Source organism: Engystomops pustulosus, chromosome 11 (genome assembly GCF_040894005.1).
Source record: "Engystomops pustulosus chromosome 11, aEngPut4.maternal, whole genome shotgun sequence".
Classification (NCBI taxonomy): Eukaryota; Metazoa; Chordata; class Amphibia; order Anura; family Leptodactylidae; genus Engystomops; species Engystomops pustulosus.
The window spans coordinates 15,631,449-15,655,713 of NC_092421.1; the positions used below are offsets into that span (position 1 = coordinate 15,631,449).

Consider the following 24,265-nt stretch of genomic DNA (forward strand, 5'->3'; position numbering starts at 1 on the left):
GCCTAAATGCACTGAGTTGCCACCATGTGATTGGCTGATTAGAAATTAAGTGTTAACGAGCAGTTGGACAGGTGTACCTAATAAAGTAGCCGGTGAGTGTATACTCGAGTATAAGCCTAGTTTTTCAGCACAAAAAATTCGCTGAAAACCCAAACTCGGCTTATACTCGAGTAAAAAAATATAGGTTTTACCAGGTTTTTGTTGTAAAATTAGGGGCCTCGGCTTATACTTGGGTCGGCTTATACTCGAGTATATACAGTATTTGTATATTTTGTATCATAATTGTACAAGTTTACATCAATGAAGAACATTTATAGTGGACAAACAACTTATCACAAAGGATTGGTGGGGTCTACCCAGAATCCTTTTCCCCGTTTGAATGCAGCAGTGGTTGCACATGCACATTACTGCAACATCTATTCTGTATAGTACAGAGTGTAGTACTTTGCCATCTTTTTAACTCCATAGCCAAACCCAAAAACAGGGTCAAGTTTTAACCTATTCATCACGATGGGGCAAATTTACTTACTTGGTCCTGTCACGATCCCCGATTCGGATGGTCCGACGAAGATGAAGTCTGCCGCGATTCACGAAGCTCATGCGCCCGAGTTCCTGCATCCGTCGCCTTCCCACCGAGGTCTGCTGGAGTTCACCTTCTTCTTCCCGGTGTATGTGAGTGCATGTCTTGCGACACAATTCGAAATGTTGAATCCCGCGCGTAGTCTGAATCAGTCGGGTTGTCCGGCGGCCATGCCCCCCGATTTGTGTCGCGTGCAAGCTGGTGCCGATGCGCCAAAATCTGATCGTGTGTGCAAAAAACCCCTGTTAAATGCGGCGCAAAATCGTCTGGGAACCCGATGAAAATGCACTCCGCGGACCTTTAGTAAACGAGCCCCCAATGTATTTGCACATTGTAATGAATGATCGGGAACATCTCCATAGACGTATGGTAGGATCAATCCGACATCCCAGGGTTAAAGTACGGGGGTCTGTAAAATAGTAAAAAAATGTAATAAAAAAAGTTTCAAAAAAATGATATTAAAAAAACCTAAAAATTCAAATCACCCCTCCCTTTCCCTAGAACTGATATAAATAAACAGGAAAAATCATAAACAAATCAGGTATCGCCGCGTCCCAAAATGCCTGATCTATCAAAATATAATAACAGTTATTCTTGCCGTTTGACCCATGTATAAGCCAAGGTACCTAATTTTAACACAGAAAAACTGGAAAAAACTACTGACTCGAGTATAAGCCGAGGGTAGGAAATGCATTGGTTCTAGACTGCCCCCAGTACACAGCCTGCAACCCCTGACCCCCAGTATACAGCCTGCAACCCCTGACCCCCAGTATACAGCCTGCAACCCCTGACCCCCAGTATACAGCCTGCAACCCCTGACCCCCAGTATACAGCCTGCAGCCCCTGACCCCCAGTATACAGCCTGCAGCCCCTGACCCCCAGTATACAGCCTGCAACCCCTGACCCCCAGGATACAGCCTGCAACCCCTGACCCCCAGTATACAGCCTGCAGCCCCTGACCCCCAGTATACAGCCTGCAACCCCTGACCCCCAGTATACAGCCTGCAACCCTTGACCCCCAGTATACAGCCTGCAACCCCTGACCCTTAGTATACAGCCTGCAGCCCCTGACCCTTAGTATACAGCCTGCAGTCTGCTTTGTAACGGAATCAAAGCGCACTGGGGCGGCCAGCGGACGATGTGATTGTCAAATGTGCTGATTGGCAGTCGCATGCGTTTTTTAATGGACTGCTTAAAAACGGCCCAAAAACGGGTTCAAAGCGCCACGTGTGCCGCCGGCCTAAGGCCCCTTCCACACTTGCGTTGCAGATCACGTCATAGTCTGATCAGGGTGCGATCAGTGAAAAACGCACATTTGGCATCAGAGTGCAATCAGTTTTCAGTCAGAGTTTGTTCAGTGTCTCAGTTTTTCACGCGCGTTTTTGATGCAATTTCAATGCGTTTTCCACTTGCAGAAAATGCGCGTGAAATGGACTCAGGACTGAGCTCTCTTTTCTATGGCAATTGATGCGTGAAAAACGCATTGCACTTGCAAGTGTCTCAGGGCGCGTTCACACGTTGCGTTTTGACCTGCGTTTTCATTGCGTTTGAAACGCATATACAACAGATGAGGTGAGGTGATTTGCCTAATTACATCACTGTTAATGTTACAAAACGCATCGTAAATGCGATGTTAACGCATGCGTTAACAAAGCGTTTACAAACGTAAACGGTAATGTAATTAGGCAAATTACCTCACATAACGCGTTACCTCACATACATAACGCGTTAACGCATTTTGTTAACACATGCGTTAACATCGCGTTTACGGTGCGTTTTGTAAACGGACATGTTAACAGTGATGTAATTAGGCAAATCACCCCTCCTCAGCTGTTGTATATGCGTTTCAAACGCAATGAAAACGCAGGTCAAAACGCAACGTGTGAACGCGCCCTCAGAGTGCAATGCATTTTTGATGCGTCTCCATAGACTTGTATGGTGCGTTTTTCACGCGCGTGACTTGCAAAAGTAGAGCATGTCGAGATTGAGGGCGCGTTCACATGTTGCGTTTTGGTTGCGTTTTCATTGCGTTTGAAACGCATATACAACAGCTGATGCGAGGTGATTTGCCTAATTACATTACCGTTTACGTTTATAAACGCAATGTTAACGCATACATTAACAAAACACATGCGTTAACGTTTTGTTAACGCGTGCGTTAACATCGTGTTTGCGATGCGTTTTGTAACCGGAAATGTTAACAGTGATATAATTAGGCAAATCACCCCTCCTCAGCTGTTGTATATGCGTTTCAAACGCAATGAAAACGCAGGTCAAAACGCAACGTGTGAACGCGCCCTCAAGCGCGCGTAAAAAAAAAAGTCTTTTTGGTTGCGTTTTAAAACACATTACAACAGCTGAGGAGAGGTGATTTGCCTAATTACATTACTGTTAACATTTGCATTTACAAAACGCATTGTAAACATGATGTTACCACAGGCATTAACAATGTGAACACATGCGTTTTGTTAACGCTTGCGTTAACATCGTGTTAACAAATGTAAATAGTAATGTAATTAGGCAAATCACCTCTCCTCAGCTGTTGTAATGCGTTTTAAACGCAATGAAAACGCAACCAAAAAGCAACGTGTGAGTGCGCCCTCGGAGTGTAATGCAAGTGCTGGGCGTCAAAAGCATGCGCAGAACACGCGTGTGAAAAACGCAAGTGTAGAAAGGGCTGCGTTCGCACTTTGCGCTTTGTTTGCGTTTAATGCATGCGTTTTCAAACAGCTGAACAGGACATTTGCCTAATTGCATTGTTGTCAACATCCCGTTTACAAAACACAAGTGTTAATGTGTGTTAAGCAAATGTTAGCAAATACATGTGTTAACATTGCGTTAACACATGCATTAACACGAGTATTGTGAATGCAATGTTAACAACAATCTCCTCTTCAGCTTTTTGAAAATACATGCCTTAAACGTAAACAAAACGTGCGCATTTTACAAAAACGCATGCGTCAACATTGCATTAACAAACGTAAACAGTAATGTAATTAGGCAAATCACCTCTCCTCAGCTGCAGGAGGACATGAGGGAGGAGCAGGAGGCAGAGAGAGAGGTGATGCTCTGCAGGTCTGCAGGAGTTTAAGGCGAGTGGGATAGAAGACATAGAGTGTACCCTATGAATATCTACCTACCTAAGGGCAGTTAGGCTGGACTGCATATACTTACAGAGCCTAGCTAGAAGTATATACTTATAGTATAGGATAGAGGTAGGTTAGGCTTGCGATGGCCACCCATGTAGCAGAGGTGCGGCTAGTCAGATAGGACATAGCGCTAGTGTAGTCAGGGCCTGGAAGAAATACTACCACCCTCATCATCCCTGAGTTGGTCTTCCTGTCATCTCCTGAAAGGTTTCCGGATCTACAGTCATCATCAGGGGCCCCTGCAAGTGGATCATCTCTTCTGTTTGGAGGTATTGTGCCCAGGACTCTCCCAGTATATACCCGGGTATATGACTATACATTGCTGTAGGACTGCTGGTCATTGTAGTGCTGTTGTGTTTTCAGTAATCTGCATGTACTACAGGCGGTCCCCTACTTAAGAACACCTGACTTACACACAACCCCTAGTTACAAACGGACCTCTGGATGTTGGTAATTTATTGTGCTTGAGGGTGAAGACACACATGGCGTTTTTGGGCCATTTTTGGGCCGTTTTTACTAAGTGCGTTTTCAGATCGTTAAAAACGCATGCTTTAAAAAACGCATCAGTTTTTTTAAAACGCATGCGGTTTTGTCCGTCTTTCCGAAATTGCGCAATGAAAAACGGACAAAAACGCCATGTGTGTCTTCACCCTAAGTCGTAGACTACAATAATCAGCTGTAACAATTATCACAGGCGTCTGTAATGAAGCTTTAGTGTTAATCCTGGTTCTTATGACAATCCTACATTTTTAAAATCCCATTGTCACACAGACCAGAAAAAAAAATTCTGGTTGGGCTTACAATGATAAAATATACAGTTCTGACTTACATACAAATTCAACTTAAGAACAAACCTACAGAACCGATCTTGTACATAACCCGGGGACTGCCTGGATTGTTATTTCTACTCTTATAAAGTTGATACGACCCTATGTGGTATCTGTCTGTGTGTCTCGGATTGTGAGATTAGGACATTAACCCTTACTCATCCCATATAGGTAAGTCCCAGGGAGAGACCCTCCCCATAATACAGGGGCTCTACCCAGGGGGCAGGCACTGACCCTATTACATCCCCACTCTCTCCCCTGCTGTGGAGGCTCCAGGTCCCATTGTACGGAGCTCATTGCTCATATACTATGTTTCTATGTTCTATTGAAGCAAAGATTATTTGCATTAATCAGACATTTACGATACTTTGTAATTTATCTTACAAGAGAAAACTATTTTTCCTTTCTTTGAGCCCTTTTCTCCCCTGAATTCCAGTATAAATCTGTCCCTGAAATTTGGCTCCAAAACTTTTGTTTGCAAATGAAATCACTGTTCAACTCTATGGGTGATGACACACATGGCGTTTTTGGGCCGTTTTTACGAAGTGCGTTTTCAGATTGTTAAAAAACGCATGTGTTTTTGTCCGTTTTCCGAAATTGCGCAATGAAAAACGGACAAAAACGCATGCGTTTTAAAAAAACGGATGCGTTTTTAACGCATGCGTTTTTAACGATCTGAAAACGCACTTAGTAAAAACGGCCCAAAAACGGCCCAAAAACGCCATGTGTGTCTTCACCCTATGGATAAGGGCGCGTTCACACGTTGTGTTTTGGTTGCGTTTTCATTGCGTTTGAAACGCATATACAACAGCTGATGTGAGGTAATTTGCCTAATTACATTACCGTTTACGTTTGTAAACGCAATGTTAACGCATGCGTTAACAAAACGCATGCGTTAATGCTTTGTTAACGCATGCGTTAACATCGTGTTTACGATGCGTTTTGTAAACGGAAACGTTTACAGTGATGTAATTAGGCAAATCACCTCTCCTCAGCTGTTGTATATGCGTTTCAAACGCAATGAAAACGTGACCAAAACGCAACGTGTGAACGCGCCCTAAGGGTGATGCCGCACATGGCGTTTTGAACCCGTTTTTGGTCCGTTTTTAAGCAGTCCGTAAAAAAAAAACGCCATGCGTTTTTGAAAAACACATCCATTTTTGACAGGTTTTAATTAAGATAATTGGTAAAACCTGTCAATAACGGATGTGTTTTTTAAAAACGGACAAAAAACGGGTTCAAAACGCCATGTGTGGCATAACACTAAGAGATTCGGGCGAGTAAACCTCCCCCACCTGATCTTCTGCGTGAGAGAGGACATGCAGAGTAACACAGAACTTTTACAGTACAAACTTTCTCGCCCAAAGTTCTTTATGTGCATTATTACAGGTCAGTACTTTTCTGTCCTATAATATATGAAAAGGGTTGCACTAACTTTTAGATTCTTAGATCTTAGTAATCCCCTACTCCAGAGGTCAGAAACCCATCGATCTTGAGAATTGTGAAATGAATGGAGCAGCAGGTTGAACATGAATCCTGCTGCTCTACTCACGACCTATGAGAGTACTTGAGGTTGCAGCGCACATCCAGGTCTCTCATGGACAGTAATACGCTGAGCTTGGAAATTTCCACTATTCCCTTAGTATTGTAAGGAGCAGCTGGATACAGGCTTCATCTGCTGCTCCATCAATAAGTGAGAATGGGACCTCCATCCTCATGATTAGTAAGATGGAGTCTCAGCAATTGAACCCGCACCGAACAGATTCACTGTCTATGGAAGTGGTGGATGTAGCCGAGCATCTTCGTCAGTGCCTCAGAGATGAATAGAGCAGCAGGGCTCATGCCCCACTGGCTGCTGTACTTATCTGGGGTACAAGAGTCTGGTTACTAAGATCCCTCTGGATAGGGGCTAATTTTTTGTCACTGGACAGCAACTTCAAAGGGGTGTTCCCACAAAGACAAGATTCTTAAATGTACTTGGTATAACAAAATAACACAATCTCAAATGCATGGTTATTAACAAAAATACAGAAATTCACCAATATAATTCCAACCTGTTTCTATTAGTCCTGGTTCATACAAATTTGGTTGCCCTGGGATCTGACCATAAATCTTCTATATGGTTGGGCAGGGCAGATTTTTTTTTATGAATAGCTTCTTCTGTCTGCACAATGCTTTGTAATCTCTGTCCCCACAAGCCCCTGCAAGTAGCAGCGTGCACAGACTAAATCTACACGCTAGAGATAAGATTAGGTATTTATAGCAGGGGAAGGAGGTATATAGCAGAGCTGACAGTGTGTGTAATAGGTGAGTAAGCAGAGTGTCATTGTGTGTTATATCCATTTTGTGGATATCATCATCTCTCACCTTGGACCCTGATAATCTAAGCACATTGTCAGCACATAGCATCTCATAGCACAGAGGAATCATGAAGTGTCTGCTTAGAGAGTCCCTACCCACACTCTGGACTTTACACTGACCATAACTGAGTGATTGGAGCTAAAACAGCATTAATACTCAAAGGGAGTTTATTGTGTAAACATCACTATGGGGTTTATAACTTTCTTATAGGGGCAACCCTTCCGAATTCAACTAGAAGAAGAGGGGCTATGACTGGAGGGTAGGGGGTATATTTCAGTGACTAAATAACCTCTACTTAATCTGTTCTTCTAAGGACTCCTACTAATGGGGAACCCAATACTTATCATGGGTGCCGCGGCCCCCGTTATTCTTACATTTGTCACCCACATCATTTTAGTAAAGCAACATTGGATAAAATAAAGCAGTTTTCGCACTACTGATATTGCCTGCATTCACTTCCATTGTCTAGGGAAGATATCCGCTTGTTTTCAGACACAGATTTGCAGCTATTATGTTTTTAATGTAAGATTATAATGATGTATCAAAAAAAAAATAAAAAAATTGTGTGATCATCAATTTTTAGCGTTCTTTGGTGCTTTTGATACAGAACCATCTAAGCGCTGTGTCTCCGAGGTTCTGCATATATATATATTGTCAAGGCTGTAAATGGGGGGGGGGGGGGGGGCTGTCGCGTTTCTATAGACTGAAGTGCAAACTGCTATATAACATTTCTAATATGGGGCAATAACTTCATTTTATGGTGTAGTTATATTGCACAATTATGCGGCTTCCAGGGATAGTAGAGGTAATAATCTCCTTTTATTTTTTTCTTAAACTGCGATAAATTCATAGTTTTATGTTTACTCTGTATTTTGTCTTTTTATGATTTTACGAGTTATTTTTTTAACTCTTTGAGTCACATTTCTATATGATATTTCTGGTTTTTAAAGGTGCAGGAACTGGTAACTACTGTTTAACAGCCGTGTGATATCTCCTCTTCTCAGCTGCTCTGATACGTTTGAAACGTGCGTTTTAATGCAAACAAAAAGCAACCTGTGAACGCAGCCTTGCACATCAAGAAAGTCGTGCAGAACTTTTACTAGATACTGTGACAGGACCAGGGGTAAAGTGTTGAATGGTGTGTGTTTCCCCTAGGTTTCTGTCTTACACATTTTAGGAAGCCAAAATCTGGTCTGGAGGTCCTGGCTGCTGCAGTTTGGAGTGTCGGGCTTGGTCCCTGCTCCGCTCAGCCACTCCAATTGATTGGGGCTAATCGCCAGCAGCTCTGAGGTTTTGCTTTATAAAGTGCACAAAAGGAGGCCACCTATGCTCCTTCTCTGCTCCAAGGAAAACCTTATATGTGAGTTGCCAATTGCTGTGTGCTGTGGTTGGGAAGCTGTACAGTTTCTTGGTAGTGAGGAAACTGTCTTGTATAGTTAGTGGCCAGACAGCCTAGGATTTTATTTCTGTATTGTTTTGTCATTGTTCCTGCTTCAAAGAATCTAATAAAACTGGTTTTGGCCAGGTGCACCCAACTTGTCTGGAGTGGACTGTGCCAAAAAGTGCTTGTCTTTCCCAGGAGACGGCGATCCCTGAGCTTATCCTGTTACAATACATATAGGTAAATAAAGAATTCTGTCTTTTATTGGAAAATGGGGTTACAGTTCTCATCTTTACATTTGTTCAATGTAATGACTTAACCAATCAGTTACAAACTTTAGCTACTAGGTGGCAACGCTATACACCTGATTACATTCTCTAGAAGTATTTAGTTGTTTCTAGAAAGGTTAGAATAGTCTGGACAGCCACTTGGAGACGATTAAAGTAAGCGGCACCATGGGTTACTTTAATGGCTACCCAGGGGCGTTGCTAGCTACACAAAAGATCCGGGGCACGGGCCCCAATGTATATCTACCAAATTCTCAGTAGTGTCCACCTACGTGCTCTACGCCCCACATGCACTTGGTCACAAGAGTAGTACTAATAATATAAAAAAACCTTCTTGTTTCATTAGTGACAGCAGGTAACGTGTTCTTGGATTGTAGTTCTCTGCTTTCTCCATCAAGCCTACCTTCATTTTCTCATTATACCCTCTATTGTGGTCACTAAACATTGCCATCCTGCTGCTACCCCTAATACAGCTACCCCAAACACTGCAATAGGGTTACACTAGAACTACACAAATACTACTCTAAAATGCTCCCTATTCTACCTTGTACTGTAAAATGCCCTTTTGTGAAATGACAATAATGCCAACAACACCAATATTGCCCATCTTTCTGCCCCCAACACTGGAGTACAGGCAGTCCCCGGGTTACATACAAGATAGGGTCTGTAGGTTTGTTCTTAAGTTGAGTTTGTATGTAAGTCAGAACTGTATATTTTATCATTGTAATCCCAGCCGGAACTTTTTTGGTCTCTGTGACAATTGGATTTTAAAAATGTTGGGTTGTCATAAGAACCAGAATTAACACTAAAGCTTCATTACAGACACCTGTGATAACTGTTACAGCTGATTATTGTAGCCTAGAACTAAAGTACAATAAATTACCAATATCCAGAGGTCCGTTTGTAACTAAGGGTCGTATGTAAGTCGAGTGTTCTTAAGTAGGGGACCGCCTGTATTCTCATGTATATGTGATATTTCTACAGGACCAGAGGAAGGCCATACACCTGTCTTTATAAAAGAGAGACCCCACTGTACATGTTGCAGATTTCATGCAGATTTTCCACATTAATTTTTTACGTTTTGTTTCACCTGATCTGATGTCATTTCAAGCAAGAATCTGCATCACTTTCCGCAGCATGGTGACGCAGATTTGTTGCAGATTTTTACTCTTCCGTAGAAAAACGCTTGCAAAAATTTGAGAGTAAGTAACATGATCATTATTTATTTTCCAAACTGAGGAACAATTTCTTTGCGGAATTCTTAAGCATCATCTACATGACTTTTTCCAAATCCCATTAACTTTACTGATACTGTATTACGCTGCATATTTTCTACACAAAAATCTGCATGTAAAATCTGCGACCTGTGCAAATAGCTTTAAAGGGGTATTCCCACGAGGACTTAAATATACAAAATAGCACATTCTCTGTTAATAACAAAAATATAGCATTTCACAGATAAAAGTCCAACCTATCAGTCCTGGTGTACACAATTTCAGTTGCCCCTGGTTTCTGACCCTCTGTCTCCTGACTTTCGGGTCGGCAGCCATCATGTCTGATGCTGTGGTGCTGAGCTGTTCTGTGCAGCGGCCCGTACCCCCTGCATTCTAGGGGGAGCTCACACTGATACACACTGACTTCCTGCCGGTATACAAGAGCAGCAGCGAGAGGAGAAATACAAGCTACAGGAAGATAAATTCATTATACGGTGAGGGGGAGGCAGGAACATCATCTCTGATAGTGTGAGAGCAGAGATGTAGCAAGAGCTGGAAAGTGTCATTGTGTGTTATATCCATCATCATGGATCTCATCATCTCTGATCTGTCTCGTCTCTCTTTTTCCATGTGTCAGATACTAGTGAATGTTAAGAAGTTAAATAAAAGTGTAGCTAAGCCCTGGACCCTGATAATCTAAGCACATTGTCAGCACACAGCATCTCATAGCACAGAGGGATCATGAAGTGTCTGCTTAGAGAGTCCCCGCTCACACTCTGGAATCTTACACTGACCATCACTGAGTGATAGCAGCAATAACACTGAGTAACATTGTAAATCTGATTTCCTGCCTGACTAGAACGTTTAAAATGTGATTAATCTTTATTAGAATTAATTTACAATTATAGCAGACTAGTCTTGTTCAACATATACTTTGTTCAGGCGTTGGCCAGCAAGTTGGCCTAGTATTCTGGTCCTACAGAGGTGCAGTGTTTGATAGTGTTTTATTATTACACTGTCCCTGTGTGCGAGTCACAAATGGTCTAACATGCAACACAATTTGTTTGTTGCTTTAGACAAAACATAACATAAGCGGCACTGGTGATGGGCAGTAACCTATATGCTGTAATAATTTACTTCGCACCTAACGCGTTTCTGCATCCCTGGTTTCATCTTAGGATGCGTCTTCAGAGGTGCTAACTTAGTACTTTAACCCCTTAAGGACGGAGGGTTTTTCGCCTCATTTCTCGCTCTTCAACTTCAAAAATCCATAACTTTTTCATTTTTCTGTGTACAGACCTGTGTGAGGGCTTATTTTGTGCGTAACAAATTTTACTTTCCCGTAATGTTATTTATTTTAACATGCCGTGTACTGCGAAGCTGAAAAAAAATTCCAAATGTGGAAAAATTGAAAAAAAAACCGCATGTCACATTCTTGTGGGCTCAGTTTTTACGACTTTCACTCTTCGCTCCAAATAACACGCCTACTTTATTCTTTGGTTCGGTGCGATCGCGGTGATACCAAATTTATACAGGTTTTATTGTGTTTTAATACATTTTCAAAAATTAAACGAATGTGTACAAAAAAGAAAAATTTTTTTTTGCCATCTTCTGACGCTAATAACTTTTTCATACTTTGGTGCACGGAGATGTGTGAGGGGTCATTTTTTGCGAAATGAGGCGACGTTTTCATTGCTACCATTTTGAGGTCTGTGCGACATTTTGATCATTTTTTATGTTATGTAAAAAGGTGTAAAAGTCGCATTTCGGACATTTGGGCGCCATTTTCCGCCTCGGAGGTCACCGCCGCCTGTAACCGTTTTTATAGATCGGGCATTTTGGGACGCGGCGATACCTAATATGTCTGTAATTTTTACTGTTTGTTATGTTTTATATCCGTTCTAGGGAAAGGGGGGTGATTTGAACTTTTAATATTTTATTAATTTTTTTTATTTTTTAAACTTTTTTTTTTCTTTTTTTTTTCACTATCTTTTAGACCATCTAGGGTACATTAACCATAGATGGTCAGATCGCTGCTACCATATACTGCAATACTTCTGTATTGCAATATATGGCATTTTTGCAGCACATTCATTACAATGAGCCACTGGCTCATTGTAACGAATCTGCAGCTGCCAGATAGCCTCGTGTCAAAAGAAGACACGAGGCTACCATGGCAACCGATCGCCGCCCCCCGATGACGTTCGGGGGCGTGGCGATCGGAAAAAAGATGGCGGCGCCCGCGCGCCGCCGTCTTTTAAACGCCGCCGGCGACTTTGCCGGCGGCGTTTAGGGGGTTAATAGCCGCGGTCGGTGCTTGTGCAGAATGCAAAAACCCCCACCTCTGTATGAAGAGGACTCAGCCCGTGAGCCCTCTTCATACATCCCTTATACCTCTGCGCCGTAGAGCTACGGCGCAGAGCGTTAAGGGGTTAAAGGTGCAACCTAGTATTTGTTTACACCCGCAGCATTTCCCCCCACGGCATTATAGCAGGCCGTAACGCGGCCCTAATTGCTGCGGGTGTAAACAAAAACTAGGTTGCACCTTTAAAGTACTAAGTTAGCACCTCTGAAGACGCATCCTAAGATGAAACCAGGGATGCAGAAACGCGTTAGTTGCGAAGTAAATTATTACAGCATATAGGTTACTGCCCATCACCAGTGCTGCTTATGTTATGTTTTGTCTAAAGCAACAAACAAATTGTGTTGCATCTTAGACCATTTGTGGCTCGCACACAGGGACAGTGTAATAATAAAACACTATCAAACACTGCACCTCTGTAGGACCAGAATACTAGTCCAACTTGCTGGCCAACGCCTGAACAAAGTATATGTTGAACAAGACTAGTCTGCTATAATTGTAAATTAATTCTAATAAAGATTAATCACATTTTAAACGTTCTAGTCAGGCAGGAAATTTGATAATCAATCTATAAGGACGAAACTTTGATAATATCAGTGTGTATTCATACTCACACGAGTAACATTGTAAAGTAAGGGGTTAAAGTGATCTTTTTTGTGTAAACATCACTAGGGGATTGAGATTTGTGAATTCTCTTTCATGGGCAAACCCTTTTAAGGTGCAACTATATCCCATGGCCAGGACACAGCAGAGATGCGATGTGATGCAGCCAGCCAAATGAATTAATGGATTGTGCCGATAACCTATAACACCATTCTCATTTAGTAACCGTTTCATGTCTTGTTAACATGAAAGTGTTACTCAATATTTTTGTTATGAATTATTGACACAATCCATTAATTGATCCAGCCCACTGCATCACATCGCATCTTCGCTGTGTCCTGGCCATGGGGTATATTCGTACCCTTACAGTGTTTATGACATATCCTGCATCCCCTCAACACTGCTCACATCTCCTAATCACCCATCCTGACCCCCTGGTCACACCCCCTGACCCCCTGGTCACACCCCCTGACCCCCTGGTCACACCCCCTGACCCCCTGGTCACACCCCCTGACCCCCTGGTCACACCCCCTGACCCCCTGGTCACACCCCCTGACCCCCTGGTCACACCCCCTGACCCCCTGGTCACACCCCCTGAACCCCTGGTCACACCCCCTGACCCCTGGTCACACCCCTTTTGATTCACCTGTCTAGGTGTCACTCATCTGCTGGCTTTCTCCTACTTCCTTCTTCTTCGCTCCGCCCACTACCCGCGGTCCCGACATCTTCTCCTGCAAGTGAGAGGCTGCTGTTCCCTCCTGTCAGACTCCGATGTGGGGGCGGGGCAGGCGGCGATTACTCCTCCCTCCTCACCACCAGCCACAACAGCATGATGCCCTCCCTGCTGAGTTCCTATCTCTGCAGGGACTTTGTAGCAGTGCACGGAGCTTACTGCTCTGTGCTCCTCCGCAGTGGATGCAGGAAGAGGTGATATCGCTGATGCAGCGCAGGGAGATCCGGGGCACGGGCCCTGGATCTTTTGACCTAGCGACGCCCCTGTGGCTACCTATTACCATTTGACCTTAAAAAGGACATGTCAGGGCAATTTGGAACACTAAAACCATCCACAGGTCCTTATGTACCAGTGGTTTAGTGTCCCATATCTAGAGGGTTCTGACAGGTCCTCTTTAAAAGTGCAGTACTGTGCCAGAAACCTGACAATTGGACACTGCATTGGTTTGCAATGCTACATTATGTAACCCATTACACATGATCTCAGATGTCAAGTTCTGCAGCTTTGTAATTTTCTTTGTGCTTCAGTCTTCTGCAGCGTCCCCTGTCTCACAACAGTCTGCCGCTATCTTAATTGAAAGCGGTCAAAAACGGATACGTTTTTTGACGGACTGCTCAAAACAGCCCAAAAACGCGTTCCAAACGCCACGGTGCCATCACCCTAAGTCTTTAGAAGAGCAGGAGCTGTCACCACATATTTCACAAATACAGCTAGTGGCAGGTTCCTATAGAGCCTTAGTAACTATCTGACCTCCTTCTTTTAGCTAAAATTGTTTCCCTCAGATCCCCATAAAATCAGAATTATGAACTTGCCTGGTATCTATGGATCATTAGTGCGTCGAGGACATTGGCCTAATGTCATGTGACCAGGGTGACATCATCACAGGTACTTTAGCCTCGGAACATTAGCAAACTGTACCCCATGCACATAACTGACCACTTATAAAATCACACCATGCCTGCATTGGCTTATACTCCCCTCTATGCAGGCTGTTGTGATTTCATGTGATACGATATGCTGTGATATCATTAGATACTGTAAATGGTTGGCGTACAGCTTGCTAATGTTACAAGGCTAAAGGACCTGCAATGATGTCACCCTGGTCACACAACATTACTGCTGTATGAACAGAAAGCATGGGGATGAGCTGCTGGATTCAGTCCGAGGAGACCACGCCCACCTCGACTCGCTATAGCCATGCTCGAATACCAGGTAAAATTATGAACTTGAATATATGGAAATCTGCAGGGAACAATTTTTAGCTAGAAGAAGAGTGTCAGTTAGTTACTATTGATCCATTTGATCCTACCACTAGCTGTATTAGTGAAAAATATGGTGACCGGTTCCCTTTAAGCAAGGTACAATCATGTGACCCAGATCCAAAAATCTGAATATAGAAGAAGCTGCAATTTGGAAAATAATGAATGACAAGAAAAGCTTATTTAAAAAAACAGCTAAGTGCATTGTATTTTACTCCCGAAACATAGCATCACATGTAGCCTCCAGACTTGTGACTTGACTACCATACATGTACTTTGTGTCACCTAAATTCTGCTCATTTCATTGTGACCATTCTTCTAAAGGCGAGTTTTCATCCAAAGCCAAGTATTGGGTCAGGGAGGTTGGGTTGAGATAAGAATATGGTTGTGGCTCTTTCACGCTCTCCTGTTCAGAACACGTGCTGTGCTGTCATTGTGTAAAAGACTATTAGAAGAGATGGCTTCCTGACAAGCGCTTGTCTAATGGAGCAGACTAGATGGTCGTAGTCTGGAGGCCAATGGATTATCTGTAGTCCTATATCCCACTCTGAGCTAGGAGGATATTTTTGCTATGGGTTCCTACCCTAACATATAGAGCGAAGTATAAGTAGTGGTTTGTTTTTATCTACCCCCCCCCCCCCCAATCATATTTACTTTTTTTTTAACCCCAGACAATCCCCTTTAAAGTCCTGGAAGGTAGATTGTTCATGGACAGATCAGTGGCGGGTCACATGCGGCCATTTTGTGGACAGGAATGGCAGGTGATGAGGTATGAGGCTTCACGTTTATATGTCGAGAAATCGGTCTTCTCATATGGGAAAGTGACACCATAAGGGCCCCCTAAACCTCTTGGGCCCTGGTGCGACCGCTACCTCTGCACCCCCTCAAATTACGCCCCTGCATGTAAACATGGCCGCGGAAGCAGCGCTGCATTCAGTTTCCGGCTGGCTGGCCATGCCCACTTGTCCCTATTCACAGCATTGTTTATGCGGGACTGATGGATGTCGGGTCCGGCTGGAAGCTGAAAGCAGCGCTGCTTCCGCTGCCATGTTTGTTTACATGGGGCACGGACCGGAGCAATAGCATCACGGGATTCCTGGAGGGCGTTGGGAGGTAAGTACATGTTTATTTTTTTAAGCAGCCTCCTCCCGGCAACCTATGATATTTTGTTAAGTCTCGGCCAACCCCTTTAAATGTTAAAAGCCCTGCGAAAAAGCCATAAATAAAATATACTGGACCACCCCTGACACGACCTTGCTGCATGGATTAGAATAACTTGTGAAAGTCCATCAAGTTTAACCTACAACTCTGTTCATCTAGAAATGAAAAAAAAAACTATTGTGTAAGGGCAAAAAACTATTTTGGGAATATCTGTGTAGCTGATGCACTCATGTCTGGACGTAGCCCTTCTTCATCATTTATATTGTTGGGTGCATTCAGAGAGCTCAAAAACATTGGGGCACATTTACTAAGGGTCCGTCGGGCGCATTTCCGTCGGGTTTCCTGAATTTTTCATTTTTGCCCTGAATTGCCCCGGGTTTTTGGCGCACATGATCAGATTTTGCCGCATCGGCGACGGCTTTCAAGCAACACAAATCGGGGGCATGGCCGTCGGACAACCCGACTGATTCGGACAAATTCGGAAATTAACAAATCAATTTGTGTTGCAAGACACGCGCTTACATGCACCAGGAAGAAGGGGAACTCCGGCGGACCTCAGCGGGGAAGCGACACATGCAGGAAATTGGACGCACGATCTTAGTGAATCGCGGCAGCTCCGAATCGTCGTCGGCCATTCCGGATCAGCGGACGCAACGGGACGGGTAAGTAAATGTGCCCCAATGTGCTAAAATAAACAGATGATAAAATGTCTGTCAGCAGCCTTCGCTTCCCAAACCTGCTGACATCACTAGGTCAGGGAGTGTGTTTTAGGATATTTGCTGTCAAATGCTTCCAAACATCTGCCTTCTCCATCTAGAGATGCCACTCTGGAGCAGAGGACCCAGGAAACCTCCAGAAGAACCATTCAAGAGCAGATTGGGCAGAGGATGGGGCATCAGAAAAGGATCATCCAAGGGGCACTAGTTGGTGCCAGGGGGTGGATTATATCTGCAACCAAGCATGTTCTGATATAACACTGGGGATCTGGGTTAAAATTTGAAGGGCCACACTATAAGCAATATGAAAACATATTTTTGCAATTTGATACTGGCTACAGACAGATGTGCCCTTTAAAAACGTCTAAAATTTGCAGAGCGGCCACTAGATGTCACTGCGTAACCGTGCGACTAGCGACAATCCTGCACTTTGGAAGTACGTGAGCTTCGGCGGCTTATAATACAATGATACCAATATCCTCTTCCTATGATACATATCCCTCTTAATATCTTTTCATACCTTCAGATACATTATCATAAATACATTTTCATTCAGGCTGATATGTTTTAATTTGTCCCTTCGGTTTTGTGATCAGGGTGAATGATGTTATAGGATATGGATGTCTACCTACAGCAACCCGACTCCTGCCAACTTCAAAAGTTCAATCAAATCGGGACTGAATTTCTCACCAATATGTCAGACAGATAATCAAAATGGGGAAATTAGGAAGCTAAATATATTCTAGGAAAGGCTCGGTTTCTTGCGTTTTTAAAGCAATATGACTAGCAACGGAAATGGCTCTGCCTATAGATTATTCATTTAGACAAGATAAAAAGGGATTTTAATGCATACATATGTTCCCGGAGATTTGGAGCTCACTTGATGATGTAGAAATGTAATAAAATGAATGTATAAAAGAGCAATGTAAAGCTGGCTATAAACATAAGCTGAATTGTCTGCTGAATTCTCTTCTATAGGGTTCTAATGATGGGTTAAAAAGAACTTATTCTATAACTTTGGGTACAGTAGGAGAGTCCTTGGCTCCAGCTGAACTAGTATTTTTCTCGGACTATCAGGTGCACCGGATTATAAGGCGCACCATCAATAAATGCCTGTTAAAACATCTAGGTTCATATATAAGGCACACCGGATTATAAGGATGAATGTCCAGCGGGTGGCAGGCCTGTGCACGGTTCAAGGCAGCTGTTGTCTGTAAGTGCGGTTCATATATAAGGCGCACTGGAATATAAGGCGCACCTTTGATTTCTGAGAAAATCAATGGATTTTTTGTGTGCCTTGTAGACAAACCCGGGACACTTACTCATAGATCCAGACACCGTGACTGTGGTAATCTTCTTATATTTGTTATCCATGGCCTCCTTGCTTCAAAAATCAACTTTTATATTTATGCTAATGAATAGATGAGCTCTGGGATGTTACCAGAGCCTCTTTGTGCTGTTGCTTAAGAGGCTGTTACTTTGTGCAGCAGAACTTCTCCCCCCTTCCCCTTGGCACTTTCCCCTACCTCTAGCTGCTGTATTCTCACACAGTGACAAGGGGAACTGAATCTGCACTGTGTAACAGCCAGTAAAGCAGCATTAGGCCTCTGGCTTCACAAGCTGTTGTTACACTGTGCAGCAGCACATCTGTCTCGCCCTCCACCCTGCACTTCCTGTAACCTTAGCAGCGGTGAGAACACCATCGGGGGAGTGCTCCTTCAGAATGTAACAGTCTGGAGGGGCTCTGGGAACATGCCCATAGCCTTTCTAGCGCATTAGCATAATTATAAAAGTTGATTTTAGAAGGAAGGAGGCCTTAGATAACAACTATAAGAAGATTACCACAGTCAGGGTGCCTGGATCTATGAGTAAGTGTCCCGGGTTTATCAGGCTTGATATTTTTCATGCTAGATTTTCTGCAAAAAAACTTAAAAAATCTAAGTTTTCCATATCCTTTAGAATGAATCTGCAACCTAGATCTGCCAGACGTACATTACATTGTGACACCTTGTCATATGCAATCCATAATGCATTCCCATAATATATTCTTTATAGGGATCCTATGTTTGCTGACTGACACAATCGCTAAATCTCTAAAATATAATTATTTCTTCTCTTTACCAATATCTTTTCAAGAGTCCAGATCTTATACAACTGCAATCCACTTATGTCCCAGGAGAAGGGAAAGATCAATCTCACAAGTTTATAGGGGAGATTAATAAGTGCTTCTGCCCCATCCCTGTGCACTTTCTAGAGATCTCTACTCTAATGTACACCAGGCTGGACCTGGCGTAGTTCTGTCTGCAGCCTACAGCACCAGTGGCTACATCATGAGGTCTAAGCCCCATAACCAGGGGTGTAACTTTTAGGGGGTGGAGAGGGTGTGATCGCACCTGGGCCCAAGAGGTTTAGGGGGCCCTTATGGTGTCACTTTCCCATATGAGAAGACTATTACTATAAACCATACATTATAGTCGGGGGCCTGGCACAGACTTTGCACTGGGGCCCATCAGCTTTTATTTGCACCACTGCCCATGACTTATCCGCTGTGATGACGGGTACCAGGGCTTTATCACACATATCTTATGTATCTTATTATCTTATATCCCCCATAATGTCTCCCTCAGCCTTGTGCAGGAAATATGTTCTGATCCAATGCATGTATGCTCCCAGATGATTGTGAGGTACCGTCCATCAACTAGCATAATAATGCTAATATGGCTCACTGCTGAAAACCGGAATAGGGCAGCACGGTGGCTAAGTGGGTATCACTTTTGCCTTGCAGCGCTGGAGTCCTGGGTTCAAGTCCCAGGGTCAACATCTGCAAAGAGTTTGTATTTTCTCTCTGTGTTTGCGTGGATTTCCTCTGGGTCCTCCGGTTTCCTCTCACACTTCAAAACATACTGATAGATTGTGAGCCCCATGGGGATGGGGACCACTTTGTCATGCTTTGTGCAGCGCTGTGTAATCTGTGTGCGCTATATAAATAAAGAATTATTATTATTAATAATTAAGTCCTAGAGCAATATGCTATGATAGTACTTTATTCTTTTGTGCATAGTGTAGAGAAATTCTTTTGTACATAGTGTCCCGGCAATTGTTACACAAAGTTAGAGATGAGCTTAACGTCACAGTTCCATAAATACACTTCAAGAGGCATATTTTTACATGTTAGTTCCTTGGTTGCAGACAAACATACCCTAGTTACAGGACATTGCAATTCAGCACAGTACAGGTTAACATAACCACATTGCATTACATATGGGGAGACAATTAACAGTATGAAAATATACCAGAAACAGCGATGTGCTGCTGTTGGTTTTGGCACAAGAGACACTACTAGAGATGAGCGAGTATACTCGTCCGAGCTTGATGCTCGTTCGAGTATTAAGGTACTCGAAACGGCTCGTTGCTCGGACGAGTATTTCCCCTGCTCGAGATCGAGCATTTAATTAAAAAAACACAGTGAAGAACAATGAAGAATAGAATAAAAACAGTGAACACAGGATCATTTAAGTGAAAAAGACAGTGAAGAACACAGTGAAGAATAGATTACAGATGTTCGGCACATCTGCTTACTTGTCGGAAGATATGCGCGGAACGGCAGCAGGGAGACATCAAGCAGCAGGGAGACATCAGGCAGCAGGGAGACATCGGGCAGCAGGGAGACATCGGGCAGCACGGGGGAGACAGACATCGGGCAGCACGGGGGAGACAGACATCGGGCAGCACGGGGGAGACAGACATCGGGCAGCACGGGGGAGACAGACATCGGGCAGCACGGGGGAGACAGACATCGGGCAGCACGGGGGAGACAGACATCGGGCAGCACGGGGGAGACAGACATCGGGCAGCACGGGGGAGACAGACATCGGGCAGCACGGGGGAGACTTCAGTGGAAGAAGAACAGCGGATCCCGGGACAGTGTATCACCCCGACAAGTAAGCAGATGTGCCGAACATCTGTAATCTATTCTTCACTGTGTTTTTCACTGCGCTTTTCACTTAAATCATCCTGTGTTCACTGTTTTTATTCTATTCTTCACTGTTCTTCACATCTGATAACTTGTCGGGAGATAATATACGCGCGGAACAGTGAAGAATAGATTGCAGATGTTTGCATACATCTGCTAACTTATCAGAAGACATTCTTTTTCAATTAAATAACACATTTTATTCCCGAACCATGGTCCCTTTGAAAAATGCTCGGGTCTCCCATTGACTTCAATGGGGCTCGTTATTCGAGACGAGCACTCGAGCATCTGGAAAAGTTCGTCTCGAATAACGAGCACCCGAGCATTTTAGTGCTCGCTCATCTCTAGACACTACCCATTTTTCTTTGCATCGGTGGAGTATATCTTATCCTCTGTGAGCTGGATTAAATTTTCATGAACACACTGCCCATAGCCTCACTTTTGCCAATTACTGGCACTTAAACTGCCTGGTGCTGTCTACCACTGGAACCTTGGTAAAGCTCTGGGGTCCTGGGTTCTAATCCCACCCAGGCCAACATCTGCAAAGAGTTTTTATGTTCTCTCCGTGTTTGTGTGGGTTTCCTCCTGGTCCTCTGGTTTTCTCCCACACTCCAAAAACATACTGGTAGGCTGATTAGATTGTGAGCCCCATGGGGACAGGGACCAGTTTGACATGCTTTGTGCAGCGCTGCATATTCTGTGTGCGCTATATAAATAAAGAATTATTAGTGATCCTTCTGTCTTGCAGTATGGCACTGGTGGTGATCACTTGCATTTCAGGAGCTCTGATGAAGCCATTACTGGTGTTCTTGGCTGCCAGGTTCCAGCAATCTGTTGCATTCAGATGTGCGACATGGAGCTGCTGCTGCTGATCTGCTTGGCGGTTTAGGGTGGTGATGGGGTGAGAGTAGTTGGTGCTGTGTGGTGGGGTTGGGGAGTGTCAAAAGCCAGAGACAATGCACAAGCACCCAACTACAGTGGCACCATCTCTTTTTAAGTGCCACTTAAAGGGAACTTGTCACCAGGAGACCCATTTTTAGCACTACCCCTGTCCCCACAGAGTATAGTACATACACTGCCAAAGTGTTTTTGTATTAAAAATTGGATTTACAGAAAAAAAGATCTGTTATATTGTACCTTTCATTAGCATCTGCTGTGTGACTAGGCAGTTGCCTTTTGGGAGGGGCTGGAAAGGAGCAGTTGCCCCCCACCCTTGGGGAAACAGCTTCTCCATGTTACCTTTTCAAATATATGAAAACACCCATCACTGGGCTTAGCGACGCCCCCTGCTCCTCTACAGCCAATCCCGAGTGTGGGGAGTTATTCATATATTTGAAAAGGTCACATGTTTCCCAAGGGTGGGGGGAAACTGCTCCTTTCCAGCTCCTCCCAATTGGCAACTGCCTAGTCACCCAGCAGATGCTAATGAAAGGTACAATATAACATAAATTTTTTTCTGTAAAACCAATTTTTAATACAAAAACACTTTGGCAGTGTATGTACTATGCTCTGTGGGGACTGGGGGAGCGCTAAAAATGGGTCTCCTGGTGACAGGTTCCCTTTAAAGTCCACAAGATTTGGAGTGGGTAGCTGATGGAGGAAAGAGCTAATGGGGTGACTTTACTTTTCAGATAACCTTATGAAAGACAAGAGTTAGACAAGTTTTTTACAAATGGAGTCCCTTTGTTCCCTTATGGTTCGATTCTGGTTCAATTCAGTTTGTGCACTTTAATAGCTGCACTTAGAAAGATGCACTGGGTAAGACCACCGGGAATATGGGAGCAAGGAGCCGACGTATGGTAGATACTCATTGAAAAAAGCTTCAAGCTTATAATTTCGCATTACTTTTTTTTTTTCCTGTGGTTGCTGGCAGGGCTAGCTGTGTAAATGCATACCTGCACAGATCATGTTTGCTATTGCAGCAGGTTGGCCACAGTGATATCATAGGGGGTGGGGGGGGGGGTCATCTGCTCGTTTTTTTTCCCCCAGCCAAGACCCCCTAAGGCTTTTACAGATTCCTGAAAAACCCTTTTTTGCTCATGGCAATCAATAATTGCTCAGCTCTCATGTTTCAAATTGCTATGAAAGCAGAGCTCTGATTGGTTGCAATGACTGCAAATGTTTGGAACTTTAACCTTAACAAACTGCAGTTCACATGAGACTTTTATCTATGGCATATACTATGTTTGTGCAAAACTCCTGTCGTCCATACAGTTTTTATTATTGAGCCCATCCATAGATGTTAGATTTGTTTGCTGAAAGATCTTTCATCTCTCTGTAATTTAGCTCAATACTACTAGGAACAGCATATATAACTATCAGGAGCATTTGGGAACAGAAAAACAAACATTTTCATAATAAATAAGAGGATAAACAAGTAATATGGGAAATGAGTAGCATCTTTACATGAGCATAGGAAAAAAATCAATTTTTAGCAATCAATTAACTCGAAGTGTTGACAACAATAGAGTGTACTCGGAGCATAGTAGACAGGGCTAGAAACAAGTGTATGCATCATAAACACAGGGCCAGGACAAGGCATCCTGCTCCCCCTAGGCCAGTGGTGGCGAACCTATGGCACGGGTGCCAGAGGTGGCACTCAGAGCCCTTTCTATGGGCACTTAGGACATCACCCCAGGACAGAGTTCACCAAACAGGACCAAATGTATAAAATCTTCCTGCAGTCCTAGGCAACTTAAGAGATGCTGCTCTTAACTTTATTTTACATTGACACTCCATTGACTGTTTGGAACTGCTTGAAAAGTGAGAAGGTGTTGATAGAACTGCATTATCTTTGTAGGTCATCCTTCTACAGCCACCATTCTTCCTGTACAGTGAGACCCTGGAGAGAAGCTACAATGATAGTTTGAATTTGCCCACCTTCTTTCAACTGTATTGGTGGCCTCAGGCGGCCGATACAATTGAAAGAAATGGAAGAACAGGTAAAAGTAAGTTACTGCTTAAAATGCCACGTTGGCACTTCACGGTAAATAAGTGGATTTTGGTTGTAGTTTGGGCACTCGGTCTCTAAAAGGTTCGCCATCACTGCCCTAGGCAGACTTAAAACCATTTCACCCCCTCCCTTCAAGCTGTAAACTCAATTGTAGAAAACTGTGAAGAACCAAGTACGATTCTATCCTGAGGTGAAAAATTCAATGGAACCACCCCCCATTAAGAAGTTATTTAAACAGCCAACTGCAAAAAAAACAAAAAAAAAACAAACCACCAGTAAACATACCACATATATAAATTTGCAGTCACTATACCAAAGACAAAAATATATTCCTGCAGTCACTATACTGCACACTGACATATATTCCTGCAGTTACTATACAATACACATAAATATGTACTTGCAGTCACTCCAATGCACACATAAATATATCCCTGCTGTCAGGATCGGTGGTGGTGGTCCCACTGAACCGCCGCGATCGATGGGGTAAGCCGGCACCTGGGAACAGAGTCTATGTGGCACCCGTGATTCACAAAGCAGGTTGGACTTGCTGCAGTGAGATACCACCAGGTTGCTCCACAGGCACAAATTGCTCAAGGTAATAGCCAAGGCAAGGTTCAGAGATGGCAGACAGAGTTGCAGTAGAGGTCAAGCAGGAGGTTAGGAGTTGGAAACGTAGCAGACAGTCAAGACAGGCAGCAGAGAA

General features: G+C 43.6%; 1 long non-coding RNA gene across 8 annotated transcripts in view; it reads left to right on the plus strand.

The window, feature by feature from the left end:
* The first annotated feature begins 3,621 nt into the window (after positions 1 to 3,621).
* Positions 3,622 to 24,265, plus strand: part of LOC140106265 (uncharacterized) — a 329,889-nt gene continuing 309,245 nt past the window's right edge. For all 8 annotated transcript variants that reach the window (XR_011850752.1, XR_011850750.1, XR_011850751.1 and 5 more), the window contains exon 1: positions 3,622 to 3,998. This is a non-coding gene — a long non-coding RNA (uncharacterized lncRNA). The remainder of the gene's footprint in view (positions 3,999 to 24,265) is intronic.